The sequence below is a fragment of the Agelaius phoeniceus genome, chromosome 17, assembly GCF_051311805.1.
Source record: "Agelaius phoeniceus isolate bAgePho1 chromosome 17, bAgePho1.hap1, whole genome shotgun sequence".
NCBI lineage: Eukaryota > Metazoa > Chordata > Aves > Passeriformes > Icteridae > Agelaius > Agelaius phoeniceus.
Genome location: NC_135281.1, coordinates 142772 through 170689, shown reverse-complemented (window position 1 = coordinate 170689; position 27918 = coordinate 142772).

Sequence of the window (27918 nt, the reverse complement as noted above, 5' to 3'; positions counted from 1 at the left end):
TGAAAGGTGGCCTTTGGGGATCTAAGGACTTGCAGGGTCCTCGTTGCCGGCAGCTTTAGTTGTGGAAGAATCCAGCCAAGTTTTAAAATTTCTCACTGGGCATTGCCCTGTTGGCCAGGGCACATGGCTGCAAATGGTTGCCATTTTCCATGGGAAAAAGAAGTCATTTCCCCAGGCTCTGGGTGTCAGATGAAAGGTGGCCTTTGGGGCTCTAAGGACTTGCAGGGTACTTCTTACTGGCACCTTTAGATTTGGAGAAATCCAGCAAAGATTGCAAATATATTGCTGGGCCCCACCCTCTTGGTCAGGGCGAGAGGCGTCAAATGCAGGCCATTTTCCATGGGGAAAATGAAGTCATTGGCCCAGGGTCTGGGTATCAGATGAAAGGTGGCATCTGGATCCCTAAGGACTTGCAGGGTCCTCGTTGCCAGCAGCTGTAGTTTTGGAGAAAATCAGCCAAGTTTGCCAATTTCCCACAGGGAACGATGCAGATGGCCAGGTCGAGCAACCTCAAACTGACCCCATTTTCCATGGGGAAAATGAAGTCACGTCTCCAGGGTCTAGGAATCAATGAAAGGTGGCTTTTGGTGCTCAAAGGACTTGCAGATTACTTCTCACTGGGAGCTTTATATTTTGAGAAATGCAGCAAAGATTTCAAATTTCTTGCTGGACCCGACACTATTGCTCAGGGCGAGAGGCCAGAAATGGAGGCCATTTTCCATGGGGAAAATGAAGTCATTGGCCCAGGGTCTGGGTATCAGATGAAAGGTGGCATCTGGGACCTTAAGGACTTGCAGGGTCCTCGTTGCCAGCAGCTTTAGTTTTGGAGAAAATCAGCCAAGTTTGCCAATTTCCCACAGGGAATGATGCCGATGGCCAGGCCGAGTGTCCTCAAACTGAACCAATTTTCCATGGGGAAAATGAAGTCATGTCCCCAGGGTCTGGGTATCAATGAAAGGTGGCTTTTGGGCCTCTAAGGACTTGCAAGCTCCTAGTTGCTGCCAGCTTTAGTTGTGGAGGAATCCAGCCAAGGTTTAAAATTTCTCACTGGGCACTGCCCTGTTGGCCAGGGCACGTGGCTGCAAAGAGTTGCCATTTTGCATGGGAAAAAGAAGTTCCTTTCCCCAGGGTCTTAGTGTCAGATGAAAGGTGGCCTTTGGGGCTCTAAGGACTTGCAGGGTACTACTTACTGGCTATAGTAGAGGAAATGTATTGTATTTGAATATCTGTATAGAGGCTTTGCCCCAGAGCTCCGGGTTGTCCTTGATGGGCTGCAGCTGGGACCATTGAAGAGAACTGGGCTAAAAGGGGGCGGGTTAGCCATTCAGGGAGAGCCTTGAAGGAGCCCTGAACTGGGAAAGAACAGCATGCAGAAGAAAGCGTCTGTGCTGTGAAGATCTGCAGCCATAAGAACACACCGAGGAGGTATGGACTTTAGAAATCTGATAACAGCATTATGGGACTCTAGAGAAATAGAACAATGACAAGTGGCAGCAGCTTTAGATTTGGAGAAATCCAGCAACGATTGCAAATTTCTTGCTGGGCCCCACCCTGTTGGTCAGGGTGAGAGGCCAGAAATGGAGGCCATTTTCCATGGGCAAAATGAAGTCATTGGCCCAGGGTCTGCGTATCAGGTGAAAGGTGGCTTTTGGGGCTCTAAGGACTGGCAGCGTCCTCGTTGCTGGCAGCTTTCCTTTTGGAAGAATCCAGCACAGTTTGCAAATTTCTCGCTTGACACTGCCCTGCCTGCCAGGCCAAATGGCCAAAATTGAAGGCCATTTTCCATGGGAAAAATGTCCTTCACCCAGGGTCTCAGTAATATGTTCAAGGTGGCCTTTGAGGCTCTAAGTATTTACAGGGTCCAGGTTGCTGCCAGCTTTTCTTTTGGAAAAATCCAGCAGAGATTGCGTCATTCTAGCTTGGCTCCCCACTTTCTGCCAGGGTGAGGGGCTGCAAACGGAGGCCATTTCCCATGGGAAAAAGAAGTCCTATCCCAAGGGCCTGGGTGTCAGATGAAAGGTGGCCTTTGGGGCTTTGAGGACTTGCAGGGTACTTCTTACTGGCACCTTTAGATTTGGAGAAATCCAGCAAAGATTGCAAATATATTGCTAGGCCCCACCCTCTTGGTCAGGGCGAGAGGCGTCAAATGGAGGCCATGTTCCATGGGGAAAATGAAGTCATTGGCCCAGGGTCTGGGTATCAGATGAAAGGTGGCATCTGGGACCTTAAGGACTTGCAGGGTCCTCGTTGCCAGCAGCTTTAATTTTGGAGAAAATCAGCCAAGTTTGCCACTTTCCCACAGGGAACGATGCAGATGGCCAGGCCGAGTGGCCTCAAACTGACCCCATTTTCCATGGGGAAAAGAAGTCCTTTTCCAGAGTCTGGGTATCAATGAAAGGTGGCCTTTGGGGATCTAAGGACTTGCAAGCTCCTTGTTGCCGGCAGCTTTAGTTGTGGAAGAATGCAGCCAAGTTTTAAAATTTCTCACTGGGCATTGCCCTGTTGGCCAGGGCACATGGCTGCAAATGGTTGCCATTTTCCATGGGAAAAAGAAGTCATTTCCCCAGGGTCTGAGTGTCAGATGAAAGGTGGCCTTTGGGGCTCTAAGGAGTTGCAGCGTCCTCGTTGCTGGCAGCTTTCCTTTTGGAAGAATCCAGCACAGTTTGCAAATTTCTCGCTTGACACTGCCCTGCCTGCCAGGCCAAATGGCCAAAATTGAAGGCCATTTTCCATGGGAAAAATGTCCTTCACCCAGGGTCTCAGTAATATGTTCAAGGTGGCCTTTGAGGCTCTAAGTATTTACAGGGTCCAGGTTGCTGCCAGCTTTTCTTTTGGAAAAATCCAGCAGAGATTGCGTCATTCTAGCTTGGCTCCCCACTTTCTGCCAGGGTGAGGGGCTGCAAACGGAGGCCATTTCCCATGGGAAGAAGAAGTCCTATCCCCAGGCTCTGGGTGTCAGATGAAAGGTGGCCTTTGGGGCTTTGAGGACTTGCAGGGTACTTCTTACTGGCACCTTTAGATTTGGAGAAATCCAGCAAAGATTGCAAATATATTGCTGGGCCCCACCCTCTTGGTCAGGGCGAGAGGCGTCAAATGCAGGCCATTTTCCATGGGGAAAATGAAGTCATTGGCCCAGGGTCTGGGTATCAGATGAAAGGTGGCATCTGGGACCTTAAGGACTTGCAGGGTCCTCGTTGCCAGCAGCTTTAGTTTTGGAGAAAATCAGCCAAGTTTGCCAATTTCCCACAGGGAACGATGCAGATGGCCAGGTCGAGCAACCTCAAACTGACCCCATTTTCCATGGGGAAAATGAAGTCACGTCTCCAGGGTCTAGGAATCAATGAAAGGTGGCTTTTGGTGCTCAAAGGACTTGCAGATTACTTCTCACTGGGAGCTTTATATTTTGAGAAATGCAGCAAAGATTTCAAATTTCTTGCTGGACCCGACACTATTGCTCAGGGCGAGAGGCCAGAAATGGAGGCCATTTTCCATGGGGAAAATGAAGTCATTGGCCCAGGGTCTGGGTATCAGATGAAAGGTGGCATCTGGGACCTTAAGGACTTGCAGGGTCCTCGTTGCCAGCAGCTTTAGTTTTGGAGAAAATCAGCCAAGTTTGCCAATTTCCCACAGGGAACGATGCCGATGGCCAGGCCGAGTGTCCTCAAACTGAACCAATTTTCCATGGGGAAAATGAAGTCATGTCCCCAGGGTCTGGGTATCAATGAAAGGTGGCTTTTGGGCCTCTAAGGACTTGCAAGCTCCTTGTTGCCGGCAGCTTTAGTTGTGGAGGAATCCAGCCAAGGTTTAAAATTTCTCACTGGGCACTGCCCTGTTGGCCAGGGCACGTGGCTGCAAAGAGTTGCCATTTTGCATGGGAAAAAGAAGTTCCTTTCCCCAGGGTCTGAGTGTCAGATGAAAGGTGGCCTTTGGGGCTCTAAGGACTTGCAGGGTACTACTTACTGGCTATAGTAGAGGAAATGTATTGTATTTGAATATCTGTATAGAGGCTTTGCCCCAGAGCTCCGGGTTGTCCTTGATGGGCTGCAGCTGGGACCATTGAAGAGAACTGGGCTAAAAGGGGGCGGGTTAGCCATTCAGGGAGAGCCTTGAAGGAGCCCTGAACTGGGAAAGAACAGCATGCAGAAGAAAGCGTCTGTGCTGTGAAGATCTGCAGCCATAAGAACACACCGAGGAGGTATGGACTTTAGAAATCTGATAACAGCATTATGGGACTCTAGAGAAATAGAACAATGACAAGTGGCAGCAGCTTTAGATTTGGAGAAATCCAGCAACGATTGCAAATTTCTTGCTGGGCCCCACCCTGTTGGTCAGGGTGAGAGGCCCGAAATGGAGGCCATTTTCCATGGGCAAAATGAAGTCATTGGCCCAGGGTCTGCGTATCAGGTGAAAGGTGGCTTTTGGGGCTCTAAGGACTGGCAGCGTCCTCGTTGCTGGCAGCTTTCCTTTTGGAAGAATCCAGCACAGTTTGCAAATTTCTCGCTTGACACTGCCCTGCCTGCCAGGCCAAATGGCCAAAATTGAAGGCCATTTTCCATGGGAAAAATGTCCTTCACCCAGGGTCTCAGTAATATGTTCAAGGTGGCCTTTGAGGCTCTAAGTATTTACAGGGTCCAGGTTGCTGCCAGCTTTTCTTTTGGAAAAATCCAGCAGAGATTGCGTCATTCTAGCTTGGCTCCCCACTTTCTGCCAGGGTGAGGGGCTGCAAACGGAGGCCATTTCCCATAGGAAAAAGAAGTCCTATCCCAAGGGCCTGGGTGTCAGATGAAAGGTGGCCTTTGGGGCTTTGAGGACTTGCAGGGTACTTCTTACTGGCACCTTTAGATTTGGAGAAATCCAGCAAAGATTGCAAATATATTGCTAGGCCCCACCCTCTTGGTCAGGGCGAGAGGCGTCAAATGCAGGCCATTTTCCATGGGGAAAATGAAGTCATTGGCCCAGGGTCTGGGTATCAGATGAAAGGTGGCATCTGGAGCCCTAAGGACTTACAGGGTCCTCGTTGCCAGCAGCTATAGTTTTGGAGAAAATCAGCCAAGTTTGCCAATTTCCCACAGGGAACGATGCAGATGGCCAGGGCAAGTGGCCTCAAACTGACCCCATTTTCCATGGGGAAAATGAAGTCACGTCTCCAGGTTCTGGGAAAAAATGAAAGGTGGCTTTTGGAGCACTAAGGACTTGCAGGGTCCTCGTTGCCAGCATCTTTAGTTTTGGAGAAAATCAGCCAAGCTTGCCAATTTCCCACAGGGAACGATGCAGATGGCCAGGGCAAGTGGCCCCAGACTGACCCCATTTTCCATGGGGAAAATGAAGTCACGTCTCCAGGGTCTGGGAATCAATGAAAGGTGGCTTTTGGAGCTCTAAGAACTTGCAAGCTCTTAGTTGTTGGCACTTTTAGTTGTGTAGAAATCCAGCAAAGATTGCAAATTTCTTGCTGGGCACCACCCTATCGGTCAGGGCGAGTGGCCCAAAATGGAGGCCATGTTCCATGGGGAAAATGAAGTCATTGGCCCAGGGTCTGGGTATCAGATGAAAGGTGGCATCTGGGACCTTAAGGACTTGCAGGGTCCTCGTTGCCAGCAGCTTTAGTTTTGGAGAAAATCAGCCAAGTTTGCCACTTTCCCACAGGGAACGATGCAGATGGCCAGGCCGAGTGGCCTCAAACTGACCCCATTTTCCATGGGGAAAAGAAGTCCTTTTCCAGAGTCTGGGTATCAATGAAAGGTGGCCTTTGGGGATCTAAGGACTTGCAAGCTCCTTGTTGCCGGCAGCTTTAGTTGTGGAAGAATGCAGCCAAGTTTTAAAATTTCTCACTGGGCATTGCCCTGTTGGCCAGGGCACATGGCTGCAAATGGTTGCCATTTTCCATGGGAAAAAGAAGTCATTTCCCCAGGGTCTGAGTGTCAGATGAAAGGTGGCCTTTGGGGCTTTGAGGACTTGCAGGGTACTTCTTACTGGCACCTTTAGATTTGGAGAAATCCAGCAAAGATTGCAAATATATTGCTGGGCCCCACCCTCTTGGTCAGGGCGAGAGGCGTCAAATGCAGGCCATTTTCCATGGGGAAAATGAAGTCATTGGCCCAGGGTCTGGGTATCAGATGAAAGGTGGCATCTGGATCCCTAAGGACTTGCAGGGTCCTCGTTGCCAGCAGCTGTAGTTTTGGAGAAAATCAGCCAAGTTTGCCAATTTCCCACAGGGAACGATGCAGATGGCCAGGTCGAGCAACCTCAAACTGACCCCATTTTCCATGGGGAAAATGAAGTCACGTCTCCAGGGTCTAGGAATCAATGAAAGGTGGCTTTTGGTGCTCAAAGGACTTGCAGATTACTTCTCACTGGGAGCTTTATATTTTGAGAAATGCAGCAAAGATTTCAAATTTCTTGCTGGACCCGACACTATTGCTCAGGGCGAGAGGCCAGAAATGGAGGCCATTTTCCATGGGGAAAATGAAGTCATTGGCCCAGGGTCTGGGTATCAGATGAAAGGTGGCATCTGGGACCTTAAGGACTTGCAGGGTCCTCGTTGCCAGCAGCTTTAGTTTTGGAGAAAATCAGCCAAGTTTGCCAATTTCCCACAGGGAATGATGCCGATGGCCAGGCCGAGTGTCCTCAAACTGAACCAATTTTCCATGGGGAAAATGAAGTCATGTCCCCAGGGTCTGGGTATCAATGAAAGGTGGCTTTTGGGCCTCTAAGGACTTGCAAGCTCCTAGTTGCTGCCAGCTTTAGTTGTGGAGGAATCCAGCCAAGGTTTAAAATTTCTCACTGGGCACTGCCCTGTTGGCCAGGGCACGTGGCTGCAAAGAGTTGCCATTTTGCATGGGAAAAAGAAGTTCCTTTCCCCAGGGTCTGAGTGTCAGATGAAAGGTGGCCTTTGGGGCTCTAAGGACTTGCAGGGTACTACTTACTGGCTATAGTAGAGGAAATGTATTGTATTTGAATATCTGTATAGAGGCTTTGCCCCAGAGCTCCGGGTTGTCCTTGATGGGCTGCAGCTGGGACCATTGAAGAGAACTGGGCTAAAAGGGGGCGGGTTAGCCATTCAGGGAGAGCCTTGAAGGAGCCCTGAACTGGGAAAGAACAGCATGCAGAAGAAAGCGTCTGTGCTGTGAAGATCTGCAGCCATAAGAACACACCGAGGAGGTATGGACTTTAGAAATCTGATAACAGCATTATGGGACTCTAGAGAAATAGAACAATGACAAGTGGCAGCAGCTTTAGATTTGGAGAAATCCAGCAACGATTGCAAATTTCTTGCTGGGCCCCACCCTGTTGGTCAGGGTGAGAGGCCAGAAATGGAGGCCATTTTCCATGGGCAAAATGAAGTCATTGGCCCAGGGTCTGCGTATCAGGTGAAAGGTGGCTTTTGGGGCTCTAAGGACTGGCAGCGTCCTCGTTGCTGGCAGCTTTCCTTTTGGAAGAATCCAGCACAGTTTGCAAATTTCTCGCTTGACACTGCCCTGCCTGCCAGGCCAAATGGCCAAAATTGAAGGCCATTTTCCATGGGAAAAATGTCCTTCACCCAGGGTCTCAGTAATATGTTCAAGGTGGCCTTTGAGGCTCTAAGTATTTACAGGGTCCAGGTTGCTGCCAGCTTTTCTTTTGGAAAAATCCAGCAGAGATTGCGTCATTCTAGCTTGGCTCCCCACTTTCTGCCAGGGTGAGGGGCTGCAAACGGAGGCCATTTCCCATGGGAAAAAGAAGTCCTATCCCAAGGGCCTGGGTGTCAGATGAAAGGTGGCCTTTGGGGCTTTGAGGACTTGCAGGGTACTTCTTACTGGCACCTTTAGATTTGGAGAAATCCAGCAAAGATTGCAAATATATTGCTAGGCCCCACCCTCTTGGTCAGGGCGAGAGGCGTCAAATGGAGGCCATGTTCCATGGGGAAAATGAAGTCATTGGCCCAGGGTCTGGGTATCAGATGAAAGGTGGCATCTGGGACCTTAAGGACTTGCAGGGTCCTCGTTGCCAGCAGCTTTAATTTTGGAGAAAATCAGCCAAGTTTGCCACTTTCCCACAGGGAACGATGCAGATGGCCAGGCCGAGTGGCCTCAAACTGACCCCATTTTCCATGGGGAAAAGAAGTCCTTTTCCAGAGTCTGGGTATCAATGAAAGGTGGCCTTTGGGGATCTAAGGACTTGCAAGCTCCTTGTTGCCGGCAGCTTTAGTTGTGGAAGAATGCAGCCAAGTTTTAAAATTTTTTACTGGGCATTGCCCTGTTGGCCAGGGCGAGTGGCCCAAAATGGAGGCCATTTTCCATGGGAAAAAGAAGTCATTTCCCCAGGGTCTGAGTGTCAGATGAAAGGTGGCCTTTGGGGCTCTAAGGAGTTGCAGCGTCCTAGTTGCTGGCAGCTTTCCTTTTGGAAGAATCCAGCACAGTTTGCAAATTTCTCGCTTGACACTGCCCTGCCTGCCAGGCCAAATGGCCAAAATTGAAGGCCATTTTCCATGGGAAAAATGTCCTTCACCCAGGGTCTCAGTAATATGTTCAAGGTGGCCTTTGAGGCTCTAAGTATTTACAGGGTCCAGGTTGCTGCCAGCTTTTCTTTTGGAAAAATCCAGCAGAGATTGCGTCATTCTAGCTTGGCTCCCCACTTTCTGCCAGGGTGAGGGGCTGCAAACGGAGGCCATTTCCCATGGGAAGAAGAAGTCCTATCCCCAGGCTCTGGGTGTCAGATGAAAGGTGGCCTTTGGGGCTTTGAGGACTTGCAGGGTACTTCTTACTGGCACCTTTAGATTTGGAGAAATCCAGCAAAGATTGCAAATATATTGCTGGGCCCCACCCTCTTGGTCAGGGCGAGAGGCGTCAAATGCAGGCCATTTTCCATGGGGAAAATGAAGTCATTGGCCCAGGGTCTGGGTATCAGATGAAAGGTGGCATCTGGGACCTTAAGGACTTGCAGGGTCCTCGTTGCCAGCAGCTTTAGTTTTGGAGAAAATCAGCCAAGTTTGCCAATTTCCCACAGGGAACGATGCAGATGGCCAGTTCGAGCAACCTCATACTGACCCCATTTTCCATGGGGAAAATGAAGTCACGTCTCCAGGGTCTAGGAATCAATGAAAGGTGGCTTTTGGTGCTCAAAGGACTTGCAGATTACTTCTCACTGGGAGCTTTATATTTTGAGAAATGCAGCAAAGATTTCAAATTTCTTGCTGGACCCGACACTATTGCTCAGGGCGAGAGGCCAGAAATGGAGGCCATTTTCCATGGGGAAAATGAAGTCATTGGCCCAGGGTCTGGGTATCAGATGAAAGGTGGCATCTGGGACCTTAAGGACTTGCAGGGTCCTCGTTGCCAGCAGCTTTAGTTTTGGAGAAAATCAGCCAAGTTTGCCAATTTCCCACAGGGAATGATGCCGATGGCCAGGCCGAGTGTCCTCAAACTGAACCAATTTTCCATGGGGAAAATGAAGTCATGTCCCCAGGGTCTGGGTATCAATGAAAGGTGGCTTTTGGGCCTCTAAGGACTTGCAAGCTCCTTGTTGCCGGCAGCTTTAGTTGTGGAGGAATCCAGCCAAGGTTTAAAATTTCTCACTGGGCACTGCCCTGTTGGCCAGGGCACGTGGCTGCAAAGAGTTGCCATTTTGCATGGGAAAAAGAAGTTCCTTTCCCCAGGGTCTGAGTGTCAGATGAAAGGTGGCCTTTGGGGCTCTAAGGACTTGCAGGGTACTACTTACTGGCTAGAGTAGAGGAAATGTATTGTATTTGAATATCTGTATAGAGGCTTTGCCCCAGAGCTCCGGGTTGTCCTTGATGGGCTGCAGCTGGGACCATTGAAGAGAACTGGGCTAAAAGGGGGCGGGTTAGCCATTCAGGGAGAGCCTTGAAGGAGCCCTGAACTGGGAAAGAACAGCATGCAGAAGAAAGCGTCTGTGCTGTGAAGATCTGCAGCCATAAGAACACACCGAGGAGGTATGGACTTTAGAAATCTGATAACAGCATTATGGGACTCTAGAGAAATAGAACAATGACAAGTGGCAGCAGCTTTAGATTTGGAGAAATCCAGCAACGATTGCAAATTTCTTGCTGGGCCCCACCCTGTTGGTCAGGGTGAGAGGCCAGAAATGGAGGCCATTTTCCATGGGCAAAATGAAGTCATTGGCCCAGGGTCTGCGTATCAGGTGAAAGGTGGCTTTTGGGGCTCTAAGGACTGGCAGCGTCCTCGTTGCTGGCAGCTTTCCTTTTGGAAGAATCCAGCACAGTTTGCAAATTTCTCGCTTGACACTGCCCTGCCTGCCAGGCCAAATGGCCAAAATTGAAGGCCATTTTCCATGGGAAAAATGTCCTTCACCCAGGGTCTCAGTAATATGTTCAAGGTGGCCTTTGAGGCTCTAAGTATTTACAGGGTCCAGGTTGCTGCCAGCTTTTCTTTTGGAAAAATCCAGCAGAGATTGCGTCATTCTAGCTTGGCTCCCCACTTTCTGCCAGGGTGAGGGGCTGCAAACGGAGGCCATTTCCCATGGGAAAAAGAAGTCCTATCCCAAGGGCCTGGGTGTCAGATGAAAGGTGGCCTTTGGGGCTTTGAGGACTTGCAGGGTACTTCTTACTGGCACCTTTAGATTTGGAGAAATCCAGCAAAGATTGCAAATATATTGCTAGGCCCCACCCTCTTGGTCAGGGCGAGAGGCGTCAAATGGAGGCCATGTTCCATGGGGAAAATGAAGTCATTGGCCCAGGGTCTGGGTATCAGATGAAAGGTGGCATCTGGGACCTTAAGGACTTGCAGGGTCCTCGTTGCCAGCAGCTTTAATTTTGGAGAAAATCAGCCAAGTTTGCCACTTTCCCACAGGGAACGATGCAGATGGCCAGGCCGAGTGGCCTCAAACTGACCCCATTTTCCATGGGGAAAAGAAGTCCTTTTCCAGAGTCTGGGTATCAATGAAAGGTGGCCTTTGGGGATCTAAGGACTTGCAAGCTCCTTGTTGCCGGCAGCTTTAGTTGTGGAAGAATGCAGCCAAGTTTTAAAATTTTTTACTGGGCATTGCCCTGTTGGCCAGGGCGAGTGGCCCAAAATGGAGGCCATTTTCCATGGGAAAAAGAAGTCATTTCCCCAGGGTCTGAGTGTCAGATGAAAGGTGGCCTTTGGGGCTCTAAGGAGTTGCAGCGTCCTAGTTGCTGGCAGCTTTCCTTTTGGAAGAATCCAGCACAGTTTGCAAATTTCTCGCTTGACACTGCCCTGCCTGCCAGGCCAAATGGCCAAAATTGAAGGCCATTTTCCATGGGAAAAATGTCCTTCACCCAGGGTCTCAGTAATATGTTCAAGGTGGCCTTTGAGGCTCTAAGTATTTACAGGGTCCAGGTTGCTGCCAGCTTTTCTTTTGGAAAAATCCAGCAGAGATTGCGTCATTCTAGCTTGGCTCCCCACTTTCTGCCAGGGTGAGGGGCTGCAAACGGAGGCCATTTCCCATGGGAAGAAGAAGTCCTATCCCCAGGCTCTGGGTGTCAGATGAAAGGTGGCCTTTGGGGCTTTGAGGACTTGCAGGGTACTTCTTACTGGCACCTTTAGATTTGGAGAAATCCAGCAAAGATTGCAAATATATTGCTGGGCCCCACCCTCTTGGTCAGGGCGAGAGGCGTCAAATGCAGGCCATTTTCCATGGGGAAAATGAAGTCATTGGCCCAGGGTCTGGGTATCAGATGAAAGGTGGCATCTGGGACCTTAAGGACTTGCAGGGTCCTCGTTGCCAGCAGCTTTAGTTTTGGAGAAAATCAGCCAAGTTTGCCAATTTCCCACAGGGAACGATGCAGATGGCCAGTTCGAGCAACCTCATACTGACCCCATTTTCCATGGGGAAAATGAAGTCACGTCTCCAGGGTCTAGGAATCAATGAAAGGTGGCTTTTGGTGCTCAAAGGACTTGCAGATTACTTCTCACTGGGAGCTTTATATTTTGAGAAATGCAGCAAAGATTTCAAATTTCTTGCTGGACCCGACACTATTGCTCAGGGCGAGAGGCCAGAAATGGAGGCCATTTTCCATGGGGAAAATGAAGTCATTGGCCCAGGGTCTGGGTATCAGATGAAAGGTGGCATCTGGGACCTTAAGGACTTGCAGGGTCCTCGTTGCCAGCAGCTTTAGTTTTGGAGAAAATCAGCCAAGTTTGCCAATTTCCCACAGGGAATGATGCCGATGGCCAGGCCGAGTGTCCTCAAACTGAACCAATTTTCCATGGGGAAAATGAAGTCATGTCCCCAGGGTCTGGGTATCAATGAAAGGTGGCTTTTGGGCCTCTAAGGACTTGCAAGCTCCTTGTTGCCGGCAGCTTTAGTTGTGGAGGAATCCAGCCAAGGTTTAAAATTTCTCACTGGGCACTGCCCTGTTGGCCAGGGCACGTGGCTGCAAAGAGTTGCCATTTTGCATGGGAAAAAGAAGTTCCTTTCCCCAGGGTCTGAGTGTCAGATGAAAGGTGGCCTTTGGGGCTCTAAGGACTTGCAGGGTACTACTTACTGGCTATAGTAGAGGAAATGTATTGTATTTGAATATCTGTATAGAGGCTTTGCCCCAGAGCTCCGGGTTGTCCTTGATGGGCTGCAGCTGGGACCATTGAAGAGAACTGGGCTAAAAGGGGGCGGGTTAGCCATTCAGGGAGAGCCTTGAAGGAGCCCTGAACTGGGAAAGAACAGCATGCAGAAGAAAGCGTCTGTGCTGTGAAGATCTGCAGCCATAAGAACACACCGAGGAGGTATGGACTTTAGAAATCTGATAACAGCATTATGGGACTCTAGAGAAATAGAACAATGACAAGTGGCAGCAGCTTTAGATTTGGAGAAATCCAGCAACGATTGCAAATTTCTTGCTGGGCCCCACCCTGTTGGTCAGGGTGAGAGGCCAGAAATGGAGGCCATTTTCCATGGGCAAAATGAAGTCATTGGCCCAGGGTCTGCGTATCAGGTGAAAGGTGGCTTTTGGGGCTCTAAGGACTGGCAGCGTCCTCGTTGCTGGCAGCTTTCCTTTTGGAAGAATCCAGCACAGTTTGCAAATTTCTCGCTTGACACTGCCCTGCCTGCCAGGCCAAATGGCCAAAATTGAAGGCCATTTTCCATGGGAAAAATGTCCTTCACCCAGGGTCTCAGTAATATGTTCAAGGTGGCCTTTGAGGCTCTAAGTATTTACAGGGTCCAGGTTGCTGCCAGCTTTTCTTTTGGAAAAATCCAGCAGAGATTGCGTCATTCTAGCTTGGCTCCCCACTTTCTGCCAGGGTGAGGGGCTGCAAACGGAGGCCATTTCCCATGGGAAAAAGAAGTCCTATCCCAAGGGCCTGGGTGTCAGATGAAAGGTGGCCTTTGGGGCTTTGAGGACTTGCAGGGTACTTCTTACTGGCACCTTTAGATTTGGAGAAATCCAGCAAAGATTGCAAATATATTGCTAGGCCCCACCCTCTTGGTCAGGGCGAGAGGCGTCAAATGCAGGCCATTTTCCATGGGGAAAATGAAGTCATTGGCCCAGGGTCTGGGTATCAGATGAAAGGTGGCATCTGGAGCCCTAAGGACTTACAGGGTCCTCGTTGCCAGCAGCTTTAGTTTTGGAGAAAATCAGCCAAGTTTGCCAATTTCCCACAGGGAACGATGCAGATGGCCAGGGCAAGTGGCCTCAAACTGACCCCATTTTCCATGGGGAAAATGAAGTCACGTCTCCAGGTTCTGGGAAAAAATGAAAGGTGGCTTTTGGAGCACTAAGGACTTGCAGGGTCCTCGTTGCCAGCATCTTTAGTTTTGGAGAAAATCAGCCAAGCTTGCCAATTTCCCACAGGGAACGATGCAGATGGCCAGGGCAAGTGGCCCCAGACTGACCCCATTTTCCATGGGGAAAATGAAGTCACGTCTCCAGGGTCTGGGAATCAATGAAAGGTGGCTTTTGGAGCTCTAAGAACTTGCAAGCTCTTAGTTGTTGGCACTTTTAGTTGTGTAGAAATCCAGCAAAGATTGCAAATTTCTTGCTGGGCACCACCCTCTTGGTCAGGGCGAGAGGCGTCAAATGGAGGCCATGTTCCATGGGGAAAATGAAGTCATTGGCCCAGGGTCTGGGTATCAGATGAAAGGTGGCATCTGGGACCTTAAGGACTTGCAGGGTCCTCGTTGCCAGCAGCTTTAGTTTTGGAGAAAATCAGCCAAGTTTGCCACTTTCCCACAGGGAACGATGCAGATGGCCAGGCCGAGTGGCCTCAAACTGACCCCATTTTCCATGGGGAAAAGAAGTCCTTTTCCAGAGTCTGGGTATCAATGAAAGGTGGCCTTTGGGGATCTAAGGACTTGCAGGGTCCTCGTTGCCGGCAGCTTTAGTTGTGGAAGAATCCAGCCAAGTTTTAAAATTTCTCACTGGGCATTGCCCTGTTGGCCAGGGCACATGGCTGCAAATGGTTGCCATTTTCCATGGGAAAAAGAAGTCATTTCCCCAGGCTCTGGGTGTCAGATGAAAGGTGGCCTTTGGGGCTTTGAGGACTTGCAGGGTACTTCTTACTGGCACCTTTAGATTTGGAGAAATCCAGCAAAGATTGCAAATATATTGCTGGGCCCCACCCTCTTGGTCAGGGCGAGAGGCGTCAAATGCAGGCCATTTTCCATGGGGAAAATGAAGTCATTGGCCCAGGGTCTGGGTATCAGATGAAAGGTGGCATCTGGAGCCCTAAGGACTTACAGGGTCCTCGTTGCCAGCAGCTTTAGTTTTGGAGAAAATCAGCCAAGTTTGCCAATTTCCCACAGGGAACGATGCAGATGGCCAGGGCAAGTGGCCTCAAACTGACCCCATTTTCCATGGGGAAAATGAAGTCACGTCTCCAGGTTCTGGGAAAAAATGAAAGGTGGCTTTTGGAGCACTAAGGACTTGCAGGGTCCTCGTTGCCAGCATCTTTAGTTTTGGAGAAAATCAGCCAAGCTTGCCAATTTCCCACAGGGAACGATGCAGATGGCCAGGGCAAGTGGCCCCAGACTGACCCCATTTTCCATGGGGAAAATGAAGTCACGTCTCCAGGGTCTGGGAATCAATGAAAGGTGGCTTTTGGAGCTCTAAGAACTTGCAAGCTCTTAGTTGTTGGCACTTTTAGTTGTGTAGAAATCCAGCAAAGATTGCAAATTTCTTGCTGGGCACCACCCTATCGGTCAGGGCGAGAGGCGTCAAATGCAGGCCATATTCCATGGGGAAAATGAAGTCATTGGCCCAGGGTCTGGGTATCAGATGAAAGGTGGCATCTGGGACCTTAAGTACTTGCAGGGTCCTCGTTGCCAGCAGCTTTAGTTTTGGAGAAAATCAGCCAAGTTTGCCACTTTCCCACAGGGAACGATGCAGATGGCCAGGCCGAGTGGCCTCAAACTGACCCCATTTTCCATGGGGAAAAGAAGTCCTTTTCCAGAGTCTGGGTATCAATGAAAGGTGGCCTTTGGGGATCTAAGGACTTGCAGGGTCCTCGTTGCCGGCAGCTTTAGTTGTGGAAGAATGCAGCCAAGTTTTAAAATTTCTCACTGGGCATTGCCCTGTTGGCCAGGGCACATGGCTGCAAATGGTTGCCATTTTCCATGGGAAAAAGAAGTCATTTCGCCAGGCTCTGGGTGTCAGATGAAAGGTGGCCTTTGGGGCTTTGAGGACTTGCAGGGTACTTCTTACTGGCACCTTTAGATTTGGAGAAATCCAGCAAAGATTGCAAATATATTGCTGGGCCCCACCCTCTTGGTCAGGGCGAGAGGCGTCAAATGCAGGCCATTTTCCATGGGGAAAATGAAGTCATTGGCCCAGGGTCTGGGTATCAGATGAAAGGTGGCATCTGGGACCTTAAGGACTTGCAGGGTCCTCGTTGCCAGCAGCTTTAGTTTTGGAGAAAATCAGCCAAGTTTGCCAATTTCCCACAGGGAACGATGCAGATGGCCAGTTCGAGCAACCTCATACTGACCCCATTTTCCATGGGGAAAATGAAGTCACGTCTCCAGGGTCTAGGAATCAATGAAAGGTGGCTTTTGGTGCTCAAAGGACTTGCAGATTACTTCTCACTGGGAGCTTTATATTTTGAGAAATGCAGCAAAGATTTCAAATTTCTTGCTGGACCCGACACTATTGCTCAGGGCGAGAGGCCAGAAATGGAGGCCATTTTCCATGGGGAAAATGAAGTCATTGGCCCAGGGTCTGGGTATCAGATGAAAGGTGGCATCTGGGACCTTAAGGACTTGCAGGGTCCTCGTTGCCAGCAGCTTTAGTTTTGGAGAAAATCAGCCAAGTTTGCCAATTTCCCACAGGGAATGATGCCGATGGCCAGGCCGAGTGTCCTCAAACTGAACCAATTTTCTATGGGGAAAATGAAGTCATGTCCCCAGGGTCTGGGTATCAATGAAAGGTGGCTTTTGGGCCTCTAAGGACTTGCAAGCTCCTTGTTGCCGGCAGCTTTAGTTGTGGAGGAATCCAGCCAAGGTTTAAAATTTCTCACTGGGCACTGCCCTGTTGGCCAGGGCACGTGGCTGCAAAGAGTTGCCATTTTGCATGGGAAAAAGAAGTTCCTTTCCCCAGGGTCTGAGTGTCAGATGAAAGGTGGCCTTTGGGGCTCTAAGGACTTGCAGGGTACTACTTACTGGCTATAGTAGAGGAAATGTATTGTATTTGAATATCTGTATAGAGGCTTTGCCCCAGAGCTCCGGGTTGTCCTTGATGGGCTGCAGCTGGGACCATTGAAGAGAACTGGGCTAAAAGGGGGCGGGTTAGCCATTCAGGGAGAGCCTTGAAGGAGCCCTGAACTGGGAAAGAACAGCATGCAGAAGAAAGCGTCTGTGCTGTGAAGATCTGCAGCCATAAGAACACACCGAGGAGGTATGGACTTTAGAAATCTGATAACAGCATTATGGGACTCTAGAGAAATAGAACAATGACAAGTGGCAGCAGCTTTAGATTTGGAGAAATCCAGCAACGATTGCAAATTTCTTGCTGGGCCCCACCCTGTTGGTCAGGGTGAGAGGCCAGAAATGGAGGCCATTTTCCATGGGCAAAATGAAGTCATTGGCCCAGGGTCTGCGTATCAGGTGAAAGGTGGCTTTTGGGGCTCTAAGGACTGGCAGCGTCCTCGTTGCTGGCAGCTTTCCTTTTGGAAGAATCCAGCACAGTTTGCAAATTTCTCGCTTGACACTGCCCTGCCTGCCAGGCCAAATGGCCAAAATTGAAGGCCATTTTCCATGGGAAAAATGTCCTTCACCCAGGGTCTCAGTAATATGTTCAAGGTGGCCTTTGAGGCTCTAAGTATTTACAGGGTCCAGGTTGCTGCCAGCTTTTCTTTTGGAAAAATCCAGCAGAGATTGCGTCATTCTAGCTTGGCTCCCCACTTTCTGCCAGGGTGAGGGGCTGCAAACGGAGGCCATTTCCCATGGGAAAAAGAAGTCCTATCCCAAGGGCCTGGGTGTCAGATGAAAGGTGGCCTTTGGGGCTTTGAGGACTTGCAGGGTACTTCTTACTGGCACCTTTAGATTTGGAGAAATCCAGCAAAGATTGCAAATATATTGCTAGGCCCCACCCTCTTGGTCAGGGCGAGAGGCGTCAAATGGAGGCCATGTTCCATGGGGAAAATGAAGTCATTGGCCCAGGGTCTGGGTATCAGATGAAAGGTGGCATCTGGGACCTTAAGGACTTGCAGGGTCCTCGTTGCCAGCAGCTTTAATTTTGGAGAAAATCAGCCAAGTTTGCCACTTTCCCACAGGGAACGATGCAGATGGCCAGGCCGAGTGGCCTCAAACTGACCCCATTTTCCATGGGGAAAAGAAGTCCTTTTCCAGAGTCTGGGTATCAATGAAAGGTGGCCTTTGGGGATCTAAGGACTTGCAAGCTCCTTGTTGCCGGCAGCTTTAGTTGTGGAAGAATGCAGCCAAGTTTTAAAATTTTTTACTGGGCATTGCCCTGTTGGCCAGGGCGAGTGGCCCAAAATGGAGGCCATTTTCCATGGGAAAAAGAAGTCATTTCCCCAGGGTCTGAGTGTCAGATGAAAGGTGGCCTTTGGGGCTCTAAGGAGTTGCAGCGTCCTAGTTGCTGGCAGCTTTCCTTTTGGAAGAATCCAGCACAGTTTGCAAATTTCTCGCTTGACACTGCCCTGCCTGCCAGGCCAAATGGCCAAAATTGAAGGCCATTTTCCATGGGAAAAATGTCCTTCACCCAGGGTCTCAGTAATATGTTCAAGGTGGCCTTTGAGGCTCTAAGTATTTACAGGGTCCAGGTTGCTGCCAGCTTTTCTTTTGGAAAAATCCAGCAGAGATTGCGTCATTCTAGCTTGGCTCCCCACTTTCTGCCAGGGTGAGGGGCTGCAAACGGAGGCCATTTCCCATGGGAAGAAGAAGTCCTATCCCCAGGCTCTGGGTGTCAGATGAAAGGTGGCCTTTGGGGCTTTGAGGACTTGCAGGGTACTTCTTACTGGCACCTTTAGATTTGGAGAAATCCAGCAAAGATTGCAAATATATTGCTGGGCCCCACCCTCTTGGTCAGGGCGAGAGGCGTCAAATGCAGGCCATTTTCCATGGGGAAAATGAAGTCATTGGCCCAGGGTCTGGGTATCAGATGAAAGGTGGCATCTGGGACCTTAAGGACTTGCAGGGTCCTCGTTGCCAGCAGCTTTAGTTTTGGAGAAAATCAGCCAAGTTTGCCAATTTCCCACAGGGAACGATGCAGATGGCCAGGTCGAGCAACCTCAAACTGACCCCATTTTCCATGGGGAAAATGAAGTCACGTCTCCAGGGTCTAGGAATCAATGAAAGGTGGCTTTTGGTGCTCAAAGGACTTGCAGATTACTTCTCACTGGGAGCTTTATATTTTGAGAAATGCAGCAAAGATTTCAAATTTCTTGCTGGACCCGACACTATTGCTCAGGGCGAGAGGCCAGAAATGGAGGCCATTTTCCATGGGGAAAATGAAGTCATTGGCCCAGGGTCTGGGTATCAGATGAAAGGTGGCATCTGGGACCTTAAGGACTTGCAGGGTCCTCGTTGCCAGCAGCTTTAGTTTTGGAGAAAATCAGCCAAGTTTGCCAATTTCCCACAGGGAATGATGCCGATGGCCAGGCCGAGTGTCCTCAAACTGAACCAATTTTCCATGGGGAAAATGAAGTCATGTCCCCAGGGTCTGGGTATCAATGAAAGGTGGCTTTTGGGCCTCTAAGGACTTGCAAGCTCCTAGTTGCTGCCAGCTTTAGTTGTGGAGGAATCCAGCCAAGGTTTAAAATTTCTCACTGGGCACTGCCCTGTTGGCCAGGGCACGTGGCTGCAAAGAGTTGCCATTTTGCATGGGAAAAAGAAGTTCCTTTCCCCAGGGTCTGAGTGTCAGATGAAAGGTGGCCTTTGGGGCTCTAAGGACTTGCAGGGTACTACTTACTGGCTATAGTAGAGGAAATGTATTGTATTTGAATATCTGTATAGAGGCTTTGCCCCAGAGCTCCGGGTTGTCCTTGATGGGCTGCAGCTGGGACCATTGAAGAGAACTGGGCTAAAAGGGGGCGGGTTAGCCATTCAGGGAGTGCCTTGAAGGAGCCCTGAACTGGGAAAGAACAGCATGCAGAAGAAAGCGTCTGTGCTGTGAAGATCTGCAGCCATAAGAACACACCGAGGAGGTATGGACTTTAGAAATCTGATAACAGCATTATGGGACTCTAGAGAAATAGAACAATGACAAGTGGCAGCAGCTTTAGATTTGGAGAAATCCAGCAACGATTGCAAATTTCTTGCTGGGCCCCACCCTGTTGGTCAGGGTGAGAGGCCCGAAATGGAGGCCATTTTCCATGGGCAAAATGAAGTCATTGGCCCAGGGTCTGCGTATCAGGTGAAAGGTGGCTTTTGGGGCTCTAAGGACTGGCAGCGTCCTCGTTGCTGGCAGCTTTCCTTTTGGAAGAATCCAGCACAGTTTGCAAATTTCTCGCTTGACACTGCCCTGCCTGCCAGGCCAAATGGCCAAAATTGAAGGCCATTTTCCATGGGAAAAATGTCCTTCACCCAGGGTCTCAGTAATATGTTCAAGGTGGCCTTTGAGGCTCTAAGTATTTACAGGGTCCAGGTTGCTGCCAGCTTTTCTTTTGGAAAAATCCAGCAGAGATTGCGTCATTCTAGCTTGGCTCCCCACTTTCTGCCAGGGTGAGGGGCTGCAAACGGAGGCCATTTCCCATGGGAAAAAGAAGTCCTATCCCAAGGGCCTGGGTGTCAGATGAAAGGTGGCCTTTGGGGCTTTGAGGACTTGCAGGGTACTTCTTACTGGCACCTTTAGATTTGGAGAAATCCAGCAAAGATTGCAAATATATTGCTAGGCCCCACCCTCTTGGTCAGGGCGAGAGGCGTCAAATGGAGGCCATGTTCCATGGGGAAAATGAAGTCATTGGCCCAGGGTCTGGGTATCAGATGAAAGGTGGCATCTGGGACCTTAAGGACTTGCAGGGTCCTCGTTGCCAGCAGCTTTAATTTTGGAGAAAATCAGCCAAGTTTGCCACTTTCCCACAGGGAACGATGCAGATGGCCAGGCCGAGTGGCCTCAAACTGACCCCATTTTCCATGGGGAAAAGAAGTCCTTTTCCAGAGTCTGGGTATCAATGAAAGGTGGCCTTTGGGGATCTAAGGACTTGCAAGCTCCTTGTTGCCGGCAGCTTTAGTTGTGGAAGAATGCAGCCAAGTTTTAAAATTTTTTACTGGGCATTGCCCTGTTGGCCAGGGCGAGTGGCCCAAAATGGAGGCCATTTTCCATGGGAAAAAGAAGTCATTTCCCCAGGGTCTGAGTGTCAGATGAAAGGTGGCCTTTGGGGCTCTAAGGAGTTGCAGCGTCCTAGTTGCTGGCAGCTTTCCTTTTGGAAGAATCCAGCACAGTTTGCAAATTTCTCGCTTGACACTGCCCTGCCTGCCAGGCCAAATGGCCAAAATTGAAGGCCATTTTCCATGGGAAAAATGTCCTTCACCCAGGGTCTCAGTAATATGTTCAAGGTGGCCTTTGAGGCTCTAAGTATTTACAGGGTCCAGGTTGCTGCCAGCTTTTCTTTTGGAAAAATCCAGCAGAGATTGCGTCATTCTAGCTTGGCTCCCCACTTTCTGCCAGGGTGAGGGGCTGCAAACGGAGGCCATTTCCCATGGGAAGAAGAAGTCCTATCCCCAGGCTCTGGGTGTCAGATGAAAGGTGGCCTTTGGGGCTTTGAGGACTTGCAGGGTACTTCTTACTGGCACCTTTAGATTTGGAGAAATCCAGCAAAGATTGCAAATATATTGCTGGGCCCCACCCTCTTGGTCAGGGCGAGAGGCGTCAAATGCAGGCCATTTTCCATGGGGAAAATGAAGTCATTGGCCCAGGGTCTGGGTATCAGATGAAAGGTGGCATCTGGGACCTTAAGGACTTGCAGGGTCCTCGTTGCCAGCAGCTTTAGTTTTGGAGAAAATCAGCCAAGTTTGCCAATTTCCCACAGGGAACGATGCAGATGGCCAGTTCGAGCAACCTCATACTGACCCCATTTTCCATGGGGAAAATGAAGTCACGTCTCCAGGGTCTAGGAATCAATGAAAGGTGGCTTTTGGTGCTCAAAGGACTTGCAGATTACTTCTCACTGGGAGCTTTATATTTTGAGAAATGCAGCAAAGATTTCAAATTTCTTGCTGGACCCGACACTATTGCTCAGGGCGAGAGGCCAGAAATGGAGGCCATTTTCCATGGGGAAAATGAAGTCATTGGCCCAGGGTCTGGGTATCAGATGAAAGGTGGCATCTGGGACCTTAAGGACTTGCAGGGTCCTCGTTGCCAGCAGCTTTAGTTTTGGAGAAAATCAGCCAAGTTTGCCAATTTCCCACAGGGAATGATGCCGATGGCCAGGCCGAGTGTCCTCAAACTGAACCAATTTTCCATGGGGAAAATGAAGTCATGTCCCCAGGGTCTGGGTATCAATGAAAGGTGGCTTTTGGGCCTCTAAGGACTTGCAAGCTCCTTGTTGCCGGCAGCTTTAGTTGTGGAGGAATCCAGCCAAGGTTTAAAATTTCTCACTGGGCACTGCCCTGTTGGCCAGGGCACGTGGCTGCAAAGAGTTGCCATTTTGCATGGGAAAAAGAAGTTCCTTTCCCCAGGGTCTGAGTGTCAGATGAAAGGTGGCCTTTGGGGCTCTAAGGACTTGCAGGGTACTACTTACTGGCTATAGTAGAGGAAATGTATTGTATTTGAATATCTGTATAGAGGCTTTGCCCCAGAGCTCCGGGTTGTCCTTGATGGGCTGCAGCTGGGACCATTGAAGAGAACTGGGCTAAAAGGGGGCGGGTTAGCCATTCAGGGAGAGCCTTGAAGGAGCCCTGAACTGGGAAAGAACAGCATGCAGAAGAAAGCGTCTGTGCTGTGAAGATCTGCAGCCATAAGAACACACCGAGGAGGTATGGACTTTAGAAATCTGATAACAGCATTATGGGACTCTAGAGAAATAGAACAATGACAAGTGGCAGCAGCTTTAGATTTGGAGAAATCCAGCAACGATTGCAAATTTCTTGCTGGGCCCCACCCTGTTGGTCAGGGTGAGAGGCCAGAAATGGAGGCCATTTTCCATGGGCAAAATGAAGTCATTGGCCCAGGGTCTGCGTATCAGGTGAAAGGTGGCTTTTGGGGCTCTAAGGACTGGCAGCGTCCTCGTTGCTGGCAGCTTTCCTTTTGGAAGAATCCAGCACAGTTTGCAAATTTCTCGCTTGACACTGCCCTGCCTGCCAGGCCAAATGGCCAAAATTGAAGGCCATTTTCCATGGGAAAAATGTCCTTCACCCAGGGTCTCAGTAATATGTTCAAGGTGGCCTTTGAGGCTCTAAGTATTTACAGGGTCCAGGTTGCTGCCAGCTTTTCTTTTGGAAAAATCCAGCAGAGATTGCGTCATTCTAGCTTGGCTCCCCACTTTCTGCCAGGGTGAGGGGCTGCAAACGGAGGCCATTTCCCATGGGAAAAAGAAGTCCTATCCCAAGGGCCTGGGTGTCAGATGAAAGGTGGCCTTTGGGGCTTTGAGGACTTGCAGGGTACTTCTTACTGGCACCTTTAGATTTGGAGAAATCCAGCAAAGATTGCAAATATATTGCTAGGCCCCACCCTCTTGGTCAGGGCGAGAGGCGTCAAATGGAGGCCATGTTCCATGGGGAAAATGAAGTCATTGGCCCAGGGTCTGGGTATCAGATGAAAGGTGGCATCTGGGACCTTAAGGACTTGCAGGGTCCTCGTTGCCAGCAGCTTTAATTTTGGAGAAAATCAGCCAAGTTTGCCACTTTCCCACAGGGAACGATGCAGATGGCCAGGCCGAGTGGCCTCAAACTGACCCCATTTTCCATGGGGAAAAGAAGTCCTTTTCCAGAGTCTGGGTATCAATGAAAGGTGGCCTTTGGGGATCTAAGGACTTGCAAGCTCCTTGTTGCCGGCAGCTTTAGTTGTGGAAGAATGCAGCCAAGTTTTAAAATTTCTCACTGGGCATTGCCCTGTTGGCCAGGGCGAGTGGCCCAAAATGGAGGCCATTTTCCATGGGAAAAAGAAGTCATTTCCCCAGGGTCTGAGTGTCAGATGAAAGGTGGCCTTTGGGGCTCTAAGGAGTTGCAGCGTCCTAGTTGCTGGCAGCTTTCCTTTTGGAAGAATCCAGCACAGTTTGCAAATTTCTCGCTTGACACTGCCCTGCCTGCCAGGCCAAATGGCCAAAATTGAAGGCCATTTTCCATGGGAAAAATGTCCTTCACCCAGGGTCTCAGTAATATGTTCAAGGTGGCCTTTGAGGCTCTAAGTATTTACAGGGTCCAGGTTGCTGCCAGCTTTTCTTTTGGAAAAATCCAGCAGAGATTGCGTCATTCTAGCTTGGCTCCCCACTTTCTGCCAGGGTGAGGGGCTGCAAACGGAGGCCATTTCCCATGGGAAGAAGAAGTCCTATCCCCAGGCTCTGGGTGTCAGATGAAAGGTGGCCTTTGGGGCTTTGAGGACTTGCAGGGTACTTCTTACTGGCACCTTTAGATTTGGAGAAATCCAGCAAAGATTGCAAATATATTGCTGGGCCCCACCCTCTTGGTCAGGGCGAGAGGCGTCAAATGCAGGCCATTTTCCATGGGGAAAATGAAGTCATTGGCCCAGGGTCTGGGTATCAGATGAAAGGTGGCATCTGGGACCTTAAGGACTTGCAGGGTCCTCGTTGCCAGCAGCTTTAGTTTTGGAGAAAATCAGCCAAGTTTGCCAATTTCCCACAGGGAACGATGCAGATGGCCAGTTCGAGCAACCTCATACTGACCCCATTTTCCATGGGGAAAATGAAGTCACGTCTCCAGGGTCTAGGAATCAATGAAAGGTGGCTTTTGGTGCTCAAAGGACTTGCAGATTACTTCTCACTGGGAGCTTTATATTTTGAGAAATGCAGCAAAGATTTCAAATTTCTTGCTGGACCCGACACTATTGCTCAGGGCGAGAGGCCAGAAATGGAGGCCATTTTCCATGGGGAAAATGAAGTCATTGGCCCAGGGTCTGGGTATCAGATGAAAGGTGGCATCTGGGACCTTAAGGACTTGCAGGGTCCTCGTTGCCAGCAGCTTTAGTTTTGGAGAAAATCAGCCAAGTTTGCCAATTTCCCACAGGGAATGATGCCGATGGCCAGGCCGAGTGTCCTCAAACTGAACCAATTTTCCATGGGGAAAATGAAGTCATGTCCCCAGGGTCTGGGTATCAATGAAAGGTGGCTTTTGGGCCTCTAAGGACTTGCAAGCTCCTTGTTGCCGGCAGCTTTAGTTGTGGAGGAATCCAGCCAAGGTTTAAAATTTCTCACTGGGCACTGCCCTGTTGGCCAGGGCACGTGGCTGCAAAGAGTTGCCATTTTGCATGGGAAAAAGAAGTTCCTTTCCCCAGGGTCTGAGTGTCAGATGAAAGGTGGCCTTTGGGGCTCTAAGGACTTGCAGGGTACTACTTACTGGCTATAGTAGAGGAAATGTATTGTATTTGAATATCTGTATAGAGGCTTTGCCCCAGAGCTCCGGGTTGTCCTTGATGGGCTGCAGCTGGGACCATTGAAGAGAACTGGGCTAAAAGGGGGCGGGTTAGCCATTCAGGGAGAGCCTTGAAGGAGCCCTGAACTGGGAAAGAACAGCATGCAGAAGAAAGCGTCTGTGCTGTGAAGATCTGCAGCCATAAGAACACACCGAGGAGGTATGGACTTTAGAAATCTGATAACAGCATTATGGGACTCTAGAGAAATAGAACAATGACAAGTGGCAGCAGCTTTAGATTTGGAGAAATCCAGCAACGATTGCAAATTTCTTGCTGGGCCCCACCCTGTTGGTCAGGGTGAGAGGCCAGAAATGGAGGCCATTTTCCATGGGCAAAATGAAGTCATTGGCCCAGGGTCTGCGTATCAGGTGAAAGGTGGCTTTTGGGGCTCTAAGGACTGGCAGCGTCCTCGTTGCTGGCAGCTTTCCTTTTGGAAGAATCCAGCACAGTTTGCAAATTTCTCGCTTGACACTGCCCTGCCTGCCAGGCCAAATGGCCAAAATTGAAGGCCATTTTCCATGGGAAAAATGTCCTTCACCCAGGGTCTCAGTAATATGTTCAAGGTGGCCTTTGAGGCTCTAAGTATTTACAGGGTCCAGGTTGCTGCCAGCTTTTCTTTTGGAAAAATCCAGCAGAGATTGCGTCATTCTAGCTTGGCTCCCCACTTTCTGCCAGGGTGAGGGGCTGCAAACGGAGGCCATTTCCCATGGGAAAAAGAAGTCCTATCCCAAGGGCCTGGGTGTCAGATGAAAGGTGGCCTTTGGGGCTTTGAGGACTTGCAGGGTACTTCTTACTGGCACCTTTAGATTTGGAGAAATCCAGCAAAGATTGCAAATATATTGCTAGGCCCCACCCTCTTGGTCAGGGCGAGAGGCGTCAAATGCAGGCCATTTTCCATGGGGAAAATGAAGTCATTGGCCCAGGGTCTGGGTATCAGATGAAAGGTGGCATCTGGAGCCCTAAGGACTTACAGGGTCCTCGTTGCCAGCAGCTTTAGTTTTGGAGAAAATCAGCCAAGTTTGCCAATTTCCCACAGGGAACGATGCAGATGGCCAGGGCAAGTGGCCTCAAACTGACCCCATTTTCCATGGGGAAAATGAAGTCACGTCTCCAGGTTCTGGGAAAAAATGAAAGGTGGCTTTTGGAGCACTAAGGACTTGCAGGGTCCTCGTTGCCAGCATCTTTAGTTTTGGAGAAAATCAGCCAAGCTTGCCAATTTCCCACAGGGAACGATGCAGATGGCCAGGGCAAGTGGCCCCAGACTGACCCCATTTTCCATGGGGAAAATGAAGTCACGTCTCCAGGGTCTGGGAATCAATGAAAGGTGGCTTTTGGAGCTCTAAGAACTTGCAAGCTCTTAGTTGTTGGCACTTTTAGTTGTGTAGAAATCCAGCAAAGATTGCAAATTTCTTGCTGGGCACCACCCTCTTGGTCAGGGCGAGAGGCGTCAAATGGAGGCCATGTTCCATGGGGAAAATGAAGTCATTGGCCCAGGGTCTGGGTATCAGATGAAAGGTGGCATCTGGGACCTTAAGGACTTGCAGGGTCCTCGTTGCCAGCAGCTTTAGTTTTGGAGAAAATCAGCCAAGTTTGCCACTTTCCCACAGGGAACGATGCAGATGGCCAGGCCGAGTGGCCTCAAACTGACCCCATTTTCCATGGGGAAAAGAAGTCCTTTTCCAGAGTCTGGGTATCAATGAAAGGTGGCCTTTGGGGATCTAAGGACTTGCAGGGTCCTCGTTGCCGGCAGCTTTAGTTGTGGAAGAATCCAGCCAAGTTTTAAAATTTCTCACTGGGCATTGCCCTGTTGGCCAGGGCACATGGCTGCAAATGGTTGCCATTTTCCATGGGAAAAAGAAGTCATTTCCCCAGGCTCTGGGTGTCAGATGAAAGGTGGCCTTTGGGGCTTTGAGGACTTGCAGGGTACTTCTTACTGGCACCTTTAGATTTGGAGAAATCCAGCAAAGATTGCAAATATATTGCTAGGCCCCACCCTCTTGGTCAGGGCGAGAGGCGTCAAATGCAGGCCATTTTCCATGGGGAAAATGAAGTCATTGGCCCAGGGTCTGGGTATCAGATGAAAGGTGGCATCTGGAGCCCTAAGGACTTACAGGGTCCTCGTTGCCAGCAGCTTTAGTTTTGGAGAAAATCAGCCAAGTTTGCCAATTTCCCACAGGGAACGATGCAGATGGCCAGGGCAAGTGGCCTCAAACTGACCCCATTTTCCATGGGGAAAATGAAGTCACGTCTCCAGGTTCTGGGAAAAAATGAAAGGTGGCTTTTGGAGCACTAAGGACTTGCAGGGTCCTCGTTGCCAGCATCTTTAGTTTTGGAGAAAATCAGCCAAGCTTGCCAATTTCCCACAGGGAACGATGCAGATGGCCAGGGCAAGTGGCCCCAGACTGACCCCATTTTCCATGGGGAAAATGAAGTCACGTCTCCAGGGTCTGGGAATCAATGAAAGGTGGCTTTTGGAGCTCTAAGAACTTGCAAGCTCTTAGTTGTTGGCACTTTTAGTTGTGTAGAAATCCAGCAAAGATTGCAAATTTCTTGCTGGGCACCACCCTATCGGTCAGGGCGAGAGGCGTCAAATGCAGGCCATATTCCATGGGGAAAATGAAGTCATTGGCCCAGGGTCTGGGTATCAGATGAAAGGTGGCATCTGGGACCTTAAGTACTTGCAGGGTCCTCGTTGCCAGCAGCTTTAGTTTTGGAGAAAATCAGCCAAGTTTGCCACTTTCCCACAGGGAACGATGCAGATGGCCAGGCCGAGTGGCCTCAAACTGACCCCATTTTCCATGGGGAAAAGAAGTCCTTTTCCAGAGTCTGGGTATCAATGAAAGGTGGCCTTTGGGGATCTAAGGACTTGCAGGGTCCTCGTTGCCGGCAGCTTTAGTTGTGGAAGAATCCAGCCAAGTTTTAAAATTTCTCACTGGGCATTGCCCTGTTGGCCAGGGCACATGGCT